This window comes from Mauremys reevesii, linkage group 2 (genome assembly GCF_016161935.1).
Source record: "Mauremys reevesii isolate NIE-2019 linkage group 2, ASM1616193v1, whole genome shotgun sequence".
Classification (NCBI taxonomy): Eukaryota; Metazoa; Chordata; order Testudines; family Geoemydidae; genus Mauremys; species Mauremys reevesii.
This window is the reverse complement of record NC_052624.1, coordinates 110,146,725-110,159,658: the sequence shown is the minus strand read 5'-3', so window position 1 is coordinate 110,159,658 and position 12,934 is coordinate 110,146,725. Positions and strand designations below refer to the sequence as shown.

The 12,934-nt window shown below is 37.6% G+C and overlaps 1 protein-coding gene across 4 annotated transcripts in view; it reads left to right on the top strand.

The window, feature by feature from the left end:
• The window catches only part of LOC120399118 (band 4.1-like protein 4B), a 279,147-nt gene that overhangs the window by 60,170 nt on the left and 206,043 nt on the right, over window positions 1-12,934 (top strand). The gene's annotated exons all lie outside the window — the stretch shown is intronic.

The window sequence follows — 12,934 nt, the reverse complement described above, 5'->3', positions numbered from 1 at the left end:
TCTGCATAAATTAACTTTCATGACTCCGTTGTTGACAGGTCATTGATGTAAAGGTTGAACAGGGTTGGAGAAAGCATAGAGCCCTGGGGTAACCTATTGTTCTGTCATCTCCCAGCACTTGTCTTCTCCCCCCATATGGACTCTAAACTGCCTATCACGGAGGAACAGTTCAACGGTGCCTGTAACCTAATGTGTAGCAGGACCTTCATAAGCAGGCCAGTGTGCCATACCGTATCGTACACCACTGTTAGATTGATGAAAACAGCACCCCTGTGTTCAAGTTTCTCTGGAAGCCATTTTCAACAAATGTGGTCAGCGCGAGTACTTGGTCGCATGTACTACAGCCTTGGCAAAAGCTGGTTTGGTCAGGGCTCAAAATTCTCTCCACATCGGGTAATATACACTGTAGGACTAAGCGCTCCAGTGCCTTGAGGCACACCGACAATAATGATATGTGACAATAGCTTGATGCTTGACTTGGATCTTTTCCAGGCTTTAGGAGGCCAATGACTTTTGCAGTGTGCCATATCTTCAGTAGCCTGCCTTCACTGATGACCCTAATGAAGAATTTCACAAGCCTAAGCCAAGCACGGGGGGCCAATGTTTTTCAAGAATTCTGGAGATATGTTGTCATAGCCCACAACTGTTCCACACTTGATGCTTGATCTAGTGTCTCTTCCAGCTCTGTTACAGTGAATGATTCTGCGTAGCTTCTGATCTGGTGTACACGTTTAAACATACACCCTTTGTTCCTCACTTGTCTTCTCACCTGTTTCTCCAAAAGGTGCTCTGGTCATTTTAAGTAGGTGTCTGGCTACCTGGCTGGGTGTCACTGAGGGTCGGCAGAGTGCACGTGGCTGCTGCGCTACGCCAAGGTGATGGAGCAGACTCCAGTACTTGCGGCTGGAGTGGGTAAAGCTCATTCTCTTGGTCGTCTCCTCTCATCTGGCTCAGTGAGCAGTGTCCACTGATTTCTTAAACATTGGGAATAAAACCAACTCTGAGCTGATTCTGTTCCCACTGACTTCCCTTGTCTAAAATTTGGCACTTATGCTTAGTGGACAATAGAAATAGCAGCATTGTAGCTGCTGGCTTTTTTTTTTTTATAATAATGCTCCATGTTCTTTGGAAAAATTACTATGCTAATTCTTTAAAACACGCTAATCCCCCCTCCCCAAAAAGAACTAACGTTGCTAAAGTTAGTAGTGATAGCAGACCTGAAATTTGAAACACTGTACAAGATTAATTTCTTCATTTTCTTATCCATATGGACCTAGGGTGGCCTGTCCAGATTTTCCCAGGATCATCCCTTTTTTGAGAGAGTTATCCTGGGAAATCTTTAAAGGTGCTCAGTACACACTGCCAGATGTCCAGTTTGATGGGTTCAGCATCATCTTATGTATACCAGGCTTTTGTACCTTAGAGGTGGCAACCCTATAGAACTCCAGAATGCTCTATTTCAGAAGAAGGATTTCATGGTCTTCTCCAATTTCATTTAAAATGTGTTAAATTCCATCACTTGCCTTTTTATTTTTGTGGAATTTGTTGTGAACTTCTTGAAGACCCTCTTTGGGATATCAGTCTATAATAAAATTATCATGTAATCACATTTTTTGTACAGTCTGTCAAGAAATACACTAATACTGTCTGCTTATCTTGTCTGAGCATGAACCTGTTTGTAATATTTTTCAGTATACATTGGTTAATTACAAAGCATAGTTTCTGTATAGTTCTTAAATACTGGCAGAACTCCATTGTGGAGGATCTTTATTTATTAATAATAGAGCTTGTGATTTGGGACCATTAACTTGTGCACCTCCTGTATCTATCTAGCCAACGAAGTCACATTCTTCTTGCAATTACCCTCCAGTTTCTCTTATTGTTTCACTCACTTGTCATATCTCATCATAAATTAGGGCCTGGAACCTGTCTTGTGCTTATATAACACTTTGCACAATGGGGCCCTCATTCTAATTAGACTTCTGGGAATTACCTCAAAAGAATTAAAAAGCGGCATAGAATTCTAAAGGAAATTTAATAAAAGATCTCTAGTGATACAAGTATGACAGCTGAATCCAAAGGTGCAAAACAAAAAACAAATAGTCCAGCCCTCCCCTCCCCACCCCACAAAAACCAACCCTGTTGCTCTGGGTTAGAGAGAGATTATAATCCAAATTATAGAGATAACCAGCAATTATTATACTGATATTTGCTAACACAAGCATATAGTTCAATGGCAACAATTGCTTTTGAGTATCTATTTTCTTACCTTCCTGACTAGAAGAGGTTAGTGGTCTTCTATAAAAAGACTTAGGAAGTTAACATGTCATGTGCCTCTTTGTACCATATGTGAAGTGCTGTTCAGTTTTCCCACCAGACCTTAGAAGAGGCAAAGAATCTTTTTCCTAACAGGGATGCATGTAAGATTTTGAAAGTAAACATCTCCTTTCCTTCAGCTGCCTCTTCAAGCAATCTGGATAAGTCAATCCTCCATAATCAATAGTCAGCAAAGGCAATCTGTTGGTCGACTACGCTCTCCATTTTAGATCTTGTGTTCAGATTTGCTTTTTTCACCAAGAAAGCTTCCCCTACATTGTATTAAGTGTTGCTTCCCGATAATTCATCTACTGGATTAGAAAGGAGTTTTATCACCTTGCAGACTACCAGGCCTTTGGGCAAAAAATCATGAAAAATATAGCTCCAAGCAAACATACTCAATAACAGCATGATGGCCCAACTAAAGTTGGAAGGAAGAGAAGAGCCATTCTCCACATTAAGCTGGTGATTATAAAGTTTTCCATTTAAGTTAGTGGAAAAACAAGAAACACCAAATTTTTAACAACATAAGTTGTTTGTTTTCTTTTGGTGTCATCTTGGTCTTTTCCAAGTGAACACTTCAGCCAGGAAAGTTAAAAAGGTAGTGAGCCACTGTACTGTATGAACAGTATCAGCAGAATGTTAGTGATGTATGTGACATGGTAGCTGGCATTCAAATTGACCAGGTGACTGTTTTCAGAAAATCTGCTCCAATTCCCAGTCCTTCCACAGTTACAATTGCAACTAAATTAGTTAGAAAGCTGTTTCAAACATATATGTATGAAAAAAACCAAAAAAACCCTGACAATCTTAGATTGATTTGCCCTGGTATCTGGCAGCAAACTGAGAATCTGTTATTTTTCTGTCAAGACAAGTGAGAACAGGCAAACTGAATGTCTAAAAGAGGAATGGATATACCTCATTGTACTGTTTGTAATGTTCCTTCCAACCATTATAAACAAATGCTAAACTACACAGGTTTTAAAAAAAAAATTCAAATCTCTGCCTATAATATCGAAAGATAAGATTTCATTTTTATTCACAAAAGTGAGTAATTGGAATTATCCTAAACACTTAATATGCAACTGTTATAAGCTGTTTAGTTTCTAACTTCAGCATTTTGCTATTAGTCTTTTCACGTGTTAAGCATTAACATTCCATCTTACTAAATCCAAATATCACTAAGGTTATAAAATCAGTTTAACTCGCCCCTTGACTTATTTTATTATTAAGTTTGCATGATTTAACCTTACCTACCAGAATGCCCAAAACTGAATAACTGGCTCCTACAGGGTTAAATGAACCATGCACTGAAGCACCAGAATTCTTAGCAGCATTGTCTCTCCTACTGTTGTCAAATAAAGCAATCATTATGCAAGCAGTCAAGTCTCCATGGAAACAAGTTTACTACAATTCAGTGTTTTTCCTCATCCAATCAAAACAAATAGAAAAGTCTTCTGTTACTGCAGAAAGTATTGTCTAAAACTACATTTAGTAGTCTCATTTTGCCAGTCCCATGTACCTCCCTTTAATTTCCAGAGGGGACTTAAGTCAATAATAAGGTATGTTGTGCCTTTTGCTTAGATGAAATGAACTTCTATAGTTTGGGATGGAACTCAGGGCCATAAATATAGGTTCTACAAAAACAATGTAAAATGAGCAAGATAGATATTTAGGAAGAATTGAAATTATAGCTCTCCTTCCGGTGTCATCAGGCAAGGGCCAAAAGTGTGCTTGGTGTCATATCACACATACTAGAGCATGAGTCTTGCTGTAAGGAACTTACAGCACAAGATGGATACAACCTATAACAGTACAGAAACAATAGACTGTATGTTTTTGGGAACTGAAAGGAGGGAATCACTGTATTTATTATAATTATTGCTTTTCTCCTTGTGGGCCTTTGGAAGAAGCAAGGCTATAGATTGGTTGTAAATTAGAATTGCTAGGGGCTTGTTGCCCCAGAATGAGGAGGATATTTCATTTGTAGAGGGTAGCATGGAAAAGGGCACAGAGACAATTGTGGTGACAGAATCAGAAGAACTGGGGCAGTAAGACAAGTATCACAGGTAGAGCTATGCATGTTGACACAGTAATAAACAAGGTCTGAGCTGAACTGCAGTTATATTGGGCCTTGAAGGCATAGACATAAAATTCAAACATGATGCAACAAATGAGGAAGGGTAACCAGAATGACAGGTGAGGAAGATCATTTTAGCAACCACTTTTTTGATGGAGCGGATTAAGGTTAGTAATAGGGACACCAGAGAGGAAAAGGTTGCAGTAGTTAAGTGGGAGATTATCAGGGTTTTAAATGTTTAGACAGACAGATTAAAAAGGTTAGATTTCCTATGTATTGTGGAGGAATAAGTGGGAATGTCTAGACAATGACATGTGGTGCTAAGAGAAACGTAGAATGGGGAACATGTGGGAGAAGAATCTATCAGTCTTTACTGACTAGCAAAACTAAGGACAATGTTCTGCTCTGAAAAGAAACTTTGTAAAAAAAAATGAGACTTCTTATTGAATAGATGTTTCTTTTTGTCTTCAAAGGTATATCTGCTGACTTCGATGACTAGAGGTTTTTTGTTCTTTTGTTTTCTTAACTCCAGCTAGGTCTACAAAGCCAACACAGCTAAAAGAGAATAAGCTGGATTGTATTCCTTCTTTTGAATAAACAGTATTGTTTACTAAGTTCCAATCAGTTACATCTGTGCAAAACCACTGATGGCAATTCAGATTACACAGGTGTCCTTGAGAGCAAAAATAAGAATTCCATCATAGATGAAATCTATGTTCTAACTCAGTGGCAAGCAGCGTCATCCACAGACATTTCAGCGGCATTTCAGCGGATACTTGACCGCCGGCCAGGATGTGGGCGCATTTAGATGGCGCCCACGGGCACCGTGTTTGGGACCCCTGTTCTAACTTATCTTGAAAAACCTTTTAGTAGGGAGTCATGCACAAGGAAGAAAAAATCCAACTTCATTCAGATTCCAGGATGAGTTTGAAGAGTTGACAGTTGGGGGCGGGGGAATGGAGACAAATTTTTACTTTTAAACTAGAATTATAGAAGTATAGGGCTATAAGGACCACAAGAAGTCATCAAGTCCAGCCACCAGCTCTGACACAGGACCAAGTAAACCTAGACTATCCTTCACAGGTGTTTGTCCAAAATATTCTTTAAAATCTCCATAAATGGGGATTCCACAACCTCTCTCTTGGAAGCTGCTCCAGAACTTACAATTTTTGAGAGTTTTAACTAATATCTAACCTAAATCTCTCTTGCTGCAGATTAAGCCCATTACTTCTTGTCCGACCTCAGTGAACACGGAGAGCAATTGATCATCATCCTCTTTATAACAACACGTAACATATTTAAAGACTGTTACCAGGTCCGACCCTCAGTCTTTTCTCAAGACTAAACATGTCCAGTTTCTTTTAACCTTTCTTCATATGTCAGGATTTATAAAGCTGTTGTTTTTGTTGTTCTCCTCTGGACTGTCTTCATTTTGTCTGCATCTTTCTTAAAGTGTAGTACCTAAACTGGACACAGCACCCCCCCTGAGGCCTTACCCATGTGAAGTAGAGCAGAACAATTACCTAGAGTGTCTTACATATGACACTACTGTTAATACATCCCAATTGTGAAGGCCAAAGGTATAACTGGGTTAAAAAAAGAATGATACAAGTTCATGAAGGATAGGTCCATCAATGACTATTAGCCAAGATGGTCAGGGGCACAAGTACGTGCTCTGAATGTACCTAAACCTTTGACTGCCGGAATCTGGGGCTGGACAATGGGATAGATCACTTGATAAATTGCCTTGTTTTATTCATTCCCTCTGAAGCATCTGACACTGACCACTGTAGGAAGACAGAATGCTGGCGTAGATGGGCCATTCTTAGGTTCTTAACTTTTTTTGCAACTGCATCACATTGTTGACTCATATTGGATTTGTGATCCACTATAACCCCAAACCATTTTCAGCAGTACTACTGTCTAGCCAGTTATTCCCCATTTTGTAGTGGTGCATTTGATTTTTTCTTCCTGAGTGTAGTACTTTGCAATGGTCTAGATTTAATTTCCTCTTGTTGATTTCAAACAAATTATCTTAATTTGTCAAGGTTTGTCAATAGCTTTTTGATTCTGTGACCTCTGGGTTAACAGTATAGTGTTGCTCCCTGCTCTTCCCATATTACGTTAGATCAGGCTCTCTGCTCTGCCTGAAGTGCTTCATAAACTACTTGGGCTGTCAAGCGATTAAAAATTATGATTAATGGCACTGTTAATAATATAATATCATTTATTTAAATATTTTCGTATGTTTTCTACATTTACAAATATATTGATTTCAGTTACAACACAGAACACAAAGTGTACAGTGCTCATGTTATATTTATTTTTATTACAAATATTAGCACTGTAAAAGAACAAAAGAAAGTCTTTTTAATTCCCCCATTTAAAGCACTGTAGTGCAATCTCTTTATCATGAAAGATGAACTTATAAAAAGTAGAATTATGTAAAAAAAACCCTGCATTCAAAAATAAAAAAATGTAAAACTTTAGAACCTACAAGTCCACTCAGTCCTACTTCTTGTTCAGACAGTCACTCAGACAGACAAGTTTGTTTATGTTTGCAGGAGATAATGCTGCCTACTTCTTATTTACAATGCCACCTGAAAGTGAGAACAGGCGTTCACATGGCACTGTTGTAGTCAGTGTTGCAAGATATTTGTGTGCCAGATACACTAAAGATTCATATGTCCCTTCATGCTTCAGCCACCATTCCAGAGGACATGCATCCATGTTGATCGGTTCTGCTTGATAATGATCCAAAGCAATGTGGACTTACGCATGTTCATGTTCATTATCTGAGTCAGATGTGACCAGCAGAAGGTTGATTTTCTTTTTTTTGTTGGTTTGGGTTCTGTAGTTTCTGCATTGGAGTGTCGCTCTTTTAAGACTTCGGAATGCATGCTCCACACCTGGTCCCTCTCAGATTTTGAAACGTACTTCAGATTCTTAAACCTTGGGTTGAGTGCTGTAGCTATCTTTAGAAATCTCACATTGGTACTTTCTTTGAGTTTGTCAGCTCTGCCATGAAAGTGTTCTTAAAACGAATAACATGTGCTGGGTCATCATCCGAGATTGCTATAACATGAAATATATGGCAGACTGTGAGTAAAACAGAGCAGGAAACATACAATTCTCCCACAGGGAGTTCAGTCACAAATGTATTATTTTATTATTTTTTAACAAGCATCATCAGCATGGAAGCATTTCCTCTGGAATGGTGGCCAAAGCATGAAGGGGCATATGAATGTTTAGCATATCTGGCACATAAATACCTTGCAATGCTGGCTACAAAAGTGCCATGCAAATGCCTGTTCTTTCTTACAGTGTCACCTGAAAATTAGAAGTGGGCAGCATTCTCTCCTGTAAATGTAAACAAACTTGTTTGTCTGAGTGATTGGCTGAACAAGAAGTAGTACTGAGTGGACTTGTAGGCTCTAAGGTTTTACACTGCTTTGTTTTTGAGTGCAGTTATGTAACAAAAAAAATCTACATTTGTAAGTTGTGCTTTCAAGACAGAGTTTGCACTACAGTACTTGTCTGAGGTGAATTGAAAAATACTATTTGTTTTGTTTATCATTTTTACAATGCAAATATTTGTAATAAAAATAATATAAAGTGAGCACTGTACACTTTGTATTCTGTGTTGCAATTGAAATCAATATATTTGAAAAAGTAGAAAAACATCCAAAAACATTTAATAAATTTCAATTGGTATTCTATTAACAGTGCAATTAAAACTGCGATTAATCGCTTTAATTGTGGTTAATTTTTTTTAGTTGATTCCGTGAGTTAACTGCAATTTATCAATAGCCCTATGAATTACCTTCTCTGGACAACAGATGAGTATTTTCATCTCTGTTTCACACATGATGTCAAATATTTGCACAGGTAAGATTATTTGTTTACATCTGCTAAAAGTAAACTACTTATCCAATCTGAGAATATTTATTTAAATAACTTGTTGTCAAGGCACTGTAAAAAGATACTGTGTGAATTCTGAGTCTGTGCAGCTGTGATTCATCTATTGCTATTAGCAACAGCTAATCATAACAATAAAAAACATTTGCAGTTTATTCTTAAAGTATAGTGTGCTATTATCTTTTCTTTTCATTACGTATTAGGTGTATACCAACTAGTTCTTTCTTTATAAATAAGGAAGTCCCAAGTTTTACATATGACACTTAGATTTCAGCATATATACTATATTATTTATAAACCAATGCGGGTGGGAGAGGAGGAATCTTCACCTGTTTGTAGTATTCCTAGTGTCTTATAAGTATGGCATAAACATTACTCATTAGTGTTGATGAGTTGGAAGAGTCCGGGTCATGGGTGAGTTTATTCGCATCTTTATTCGGGCATTTTCTTTAACACTCATCCATACCCTCTCTGTCAGTATGTTACACCTGGGTTGTGGAAATTAAACTCTAATCATGCAGCTGAAAAGACACGCAAATTTAATCAAGCATGAGAGTTTGTCTACTTGAGGAAAATTGATTGACTGGTATAGCCACAGTGAAATAATTATTCTGCTATAGCTGTGCTGGTTTAATGCCCCCAATATGGATACTCTATTCTGGAATAAAATTAACTTTAATCCTGAATGATTACTCTGCTTCCAATGTTTGTCCAATTTTCAAAGCAGAGTAGTCAGTTGCTTTTCTTCTGGAATAGTGGCTTCACACTGCCACGTGAGGGAGTTATACCGGCATAGTTACAGCAAAATAATTATTCTGCTATAGCTATGCCAGTCAACTACCCCTCCTCCCCCTTTCTAAACAAGCTGTAAGATCTTGCCAAGTTGCATATCCTACAAATCACTTCAAGGCCTCAAAATGCCAGCTGGCACCTCTTCAGTGTACTGTAAGATTGAGGGATCTTCCAGTGGCCACTTGAAAACTTGTAGGCGGAGCAAACTGCCTCAGCCATTGATCTGGCTCATGATTTTTCAGAAGATTTTTTTGTTCCCTTTTGTCTCTGGAGAACTGGAAATATATACTGCAATAACATTTGTTTAAAGAGGCTTGCTTTGCTTCCCCCACCCTCACCCCACGTTGTAGGATGTATGCATTTTGGAGTAAAATGTGTAGCTCATACAAATAGAGCATTTAGTTTTTGGAAATAATTTTTGACAATTCTTCGGTATATATTTACTAGTAAGTCTGAACAAATAATTACTTCTGTGTTTAATACTCTCCTATTTTAAATGTTTAAAACTACATAATGAACTCATAGCATACAGTGGAAGCTATTGTGATAATAGGTTATAAAAGTTGGGTGGCCTACAAGAAAGTTTCATTTCTTAATGTTATATCCTAAACAAAATTGCCTTAATGTGAAGTGGGGGGGGGGACCCTCAAAATTCCGGAAATAGACTGACTGACCATACATAACTCATCCATCTTCTCTCTTGCATGTGTCTTAAACATACTTTATTTTTTTATTATTGTCACACAATGCAATATAATGCAAATGATTAATTTTGTATATAGTTTTACACGTACTTTGCAAATACTGCTAAACTAATCAATTTGAAACTTTTCAATATTCTCTTTCATTAACTTAGAGTTAGTTTGTGAATTTAGCAATTCTAAAACGGTATCTTACCACATCTAAAAAGCCAAACCACACATGCACTGTCTATCTCTCTGCACACATAATCTAGCGAAGATTTAAATTTAACAATACATTTATCTTGAAATGGACCACTTTCTGAGGAGCTAGCTTTCAGCAACACCATCTTTGCAACGCAGTGGAACACTTAATTTCCTTAATCATAAATTCATAATCCTTTGAGATTAGGTATATGAGACCCAGGTTAAATATGGAAACTACAAAGGGTACCGCAACAATGCTAGCCTAATTAATGACCTAGAATTTTTAAAAAAACAGGAGTACTTGTGGCACCTTAAAGACTAACAAATTTATTTAAGCATGAGCTTTCGTGAGCTACAGCTCACTTCTTCGGATGCATAGAATGGAACACACAGACGGGGGATATTTATACATACAGAGAACATGAAAAGGTGGAAGTATGCATACCAACAGGCAGAGTCTAATCAATTGAGATGAGCTATCCTTAGCAGGAGGAAACAAAACTTTTTGAAGTTATAATTAAGATGGCCCATAGAAGGTGTGAGGAGAACTTAACATAGGGAAATAGATTCAATTGGTGTAATGACCCAACCATTCCCAGTCTTTGTTTAACCCACAGTTAATAGTATCTAGTTTGCATATTAATTCAAGTTCAGCAGTTTCTCTTTGGAGTCTGTTTTTGAAGTTTTTTTGTTGCAAAATTGCCACCTTCAAGTCTGTCACTGAGTGGTTAGAGAGGTTGAAGTGTTCTCCTACTGGTTTTTGAATGTTATGATTCCTGATGTCAGATTTGTGTCCATTTATTCTTTTGCGTAGAGACTGTCCGGTTTGGCCAATGTACATGGCAGAGGGGCATTGCTGGCACATGATGGCATATATCACGTTGGTAGATGTGCAGGTGTATGAGCCCCTGATGGCGTGTCTGATGTGATTAGGTCCTATGATGGTGTCACTTGAATGGATATGTGGACAGAGCTGGCATCGGGCTTTGTTGCAAGGATAGGTTCCTGGGTTAGTGTTTATGTTGTATGGTGTGCGGTTGCTGGTGAGTATTTGCTTCAGGTTGAACCTGGCATAAGTGAGATGAGAATCAGGCCTGAAGACATTTTGCAAAAACTCTACTGTATTTCATATTCTAAACAAGAGCAACATTGTCATCACTTAAGTGGCAGTGAGCCAAATTTTTAATATAATTCTATAATATAACATAATTTACATGAAATGAGGATCTGATTTTGTGTGTGTATTATACATTTGTACAGCATGGTGAGTATATTTGTGTACCATATATAAGAAATTTTAGCTTGTTATAGTAGAATAAATCTGTAGTTTTACTGATTGTTGAATTAATATATATAACAAGAGGCCACGGTTCAAGATCTACTGTATGCATAAATGAAGAGAGTGTGTGTCAGTGATTGAGCATTTAACTTTAAAATATCTATCCTGACATGAGTGTCTTGTTTTTTCCAATATTCTAAAAAGTGACAAAAAAATTCTATACAGCTCTTGTCCCCTTTTTATCCAAAGTCGTATCTACTTATTAAATAAGAAAAAAAAGAGGTAAAAATATTTTTAGTTGATACTTTGAATCAACACAGCTAAGAGAGTGTACTGAGTCTTGTTCCTTCTTCCAGATCATGAGTAGAATGGTTTACTAAATTTCAGTTACAGGACCCATCAATTACATCTGTGCAACTTCACTGAAAGGCATCATTTAACAACAGGGAGTTCCATAAATGTAACTGAGGACTGAATTCAGCTTTATTTCTGGCAATGATGCCCATAAAGAAAAGAACCCAGCTTTAGTCTCAGATCTCAGGTTGAGTCTGTAAGGCTGATTCTATAATGCCATGCTTCATCACTTTTCCGAGCACTTTCAAAAGCACTTCATTGTTGCCTTAAGACTGTTGTTTTACATTTAATTCAATATTTAGTTGATGTACTAGGGATTTTAGGGAACCGACTGTGCTTTTATGTTCACTTTCATTATAATAACTGAAATTATTACAGGAAAAATTGTCCCTTAGTGGGTTTTGATTTGGCAGTTATAGGCAGAGTTCTTTGTCGCTTTTAATCCCTATGGAGTTGCAGCCTTTGATTCCCAGTGAACTGATGATGCAGCTTGCATCCAGTCCATAGTGGGGGGCGGGGGGGGGAAGTGTTAAAAATGCCATTATTAGGGGACTGTAGCCTTCTTAATGAATATAATACCAGGCTCTGAAGGAGCCTCATCTTGTTAATCGGTTTTGGTGTGGACTTTTTCAATGCATGTAGCATGCTTTCATATAATTGTACACAGAGAGAAGAGTGATTGGGATTTTTCTGTCCATTAGTCCCTGGTAGAACAAGCCTTGCTTGACTAGAAGAGTGAGTTGTCAGTCTATGCCATGATCCAGTAGCTCCACTGTCCATAGCCTCTTAGGCCAATCAAGAGGCACGAGATTTACCTGATTACTGATCTTTGCTATCTTCCTCAGGACCCTTCCTATGTCAAGATGAACTCTCAATGATGCTTTATTTGAACAGATATCTAGCCAGTTTAAAAATAGTTAAAAATTGTTTCAGGTTATACATTTTCTCTTTAGCCTCATGCTAATTACTGTAGCTTTACAAAAGTTTCTCCTTGACCTGTTGCTGTGTGACTCTTTCTCAAACAATGAGAGAAACTGACTTTACAGGGGAAATATAGTGAAGTCCAGTTTTCCACAAAATGTTTCCAAATGGACAAAGTAAACAAGCTGAAAAACACACTTTTGTCTCTAATCTGTTCAGTAATCTTGGATTGGAACTGTAACGATGTGAATAAAAGAAAATTCCATAGTCTGTGGTATTTGATAGAGAATCCATTTAAAGGAGTAGATTCAAGTGAGGCAATCAAAATTTTAAATTAACAGTTTAATTTCTATAACTCATTGCACTGGAGCAAGATTATCAAAAATA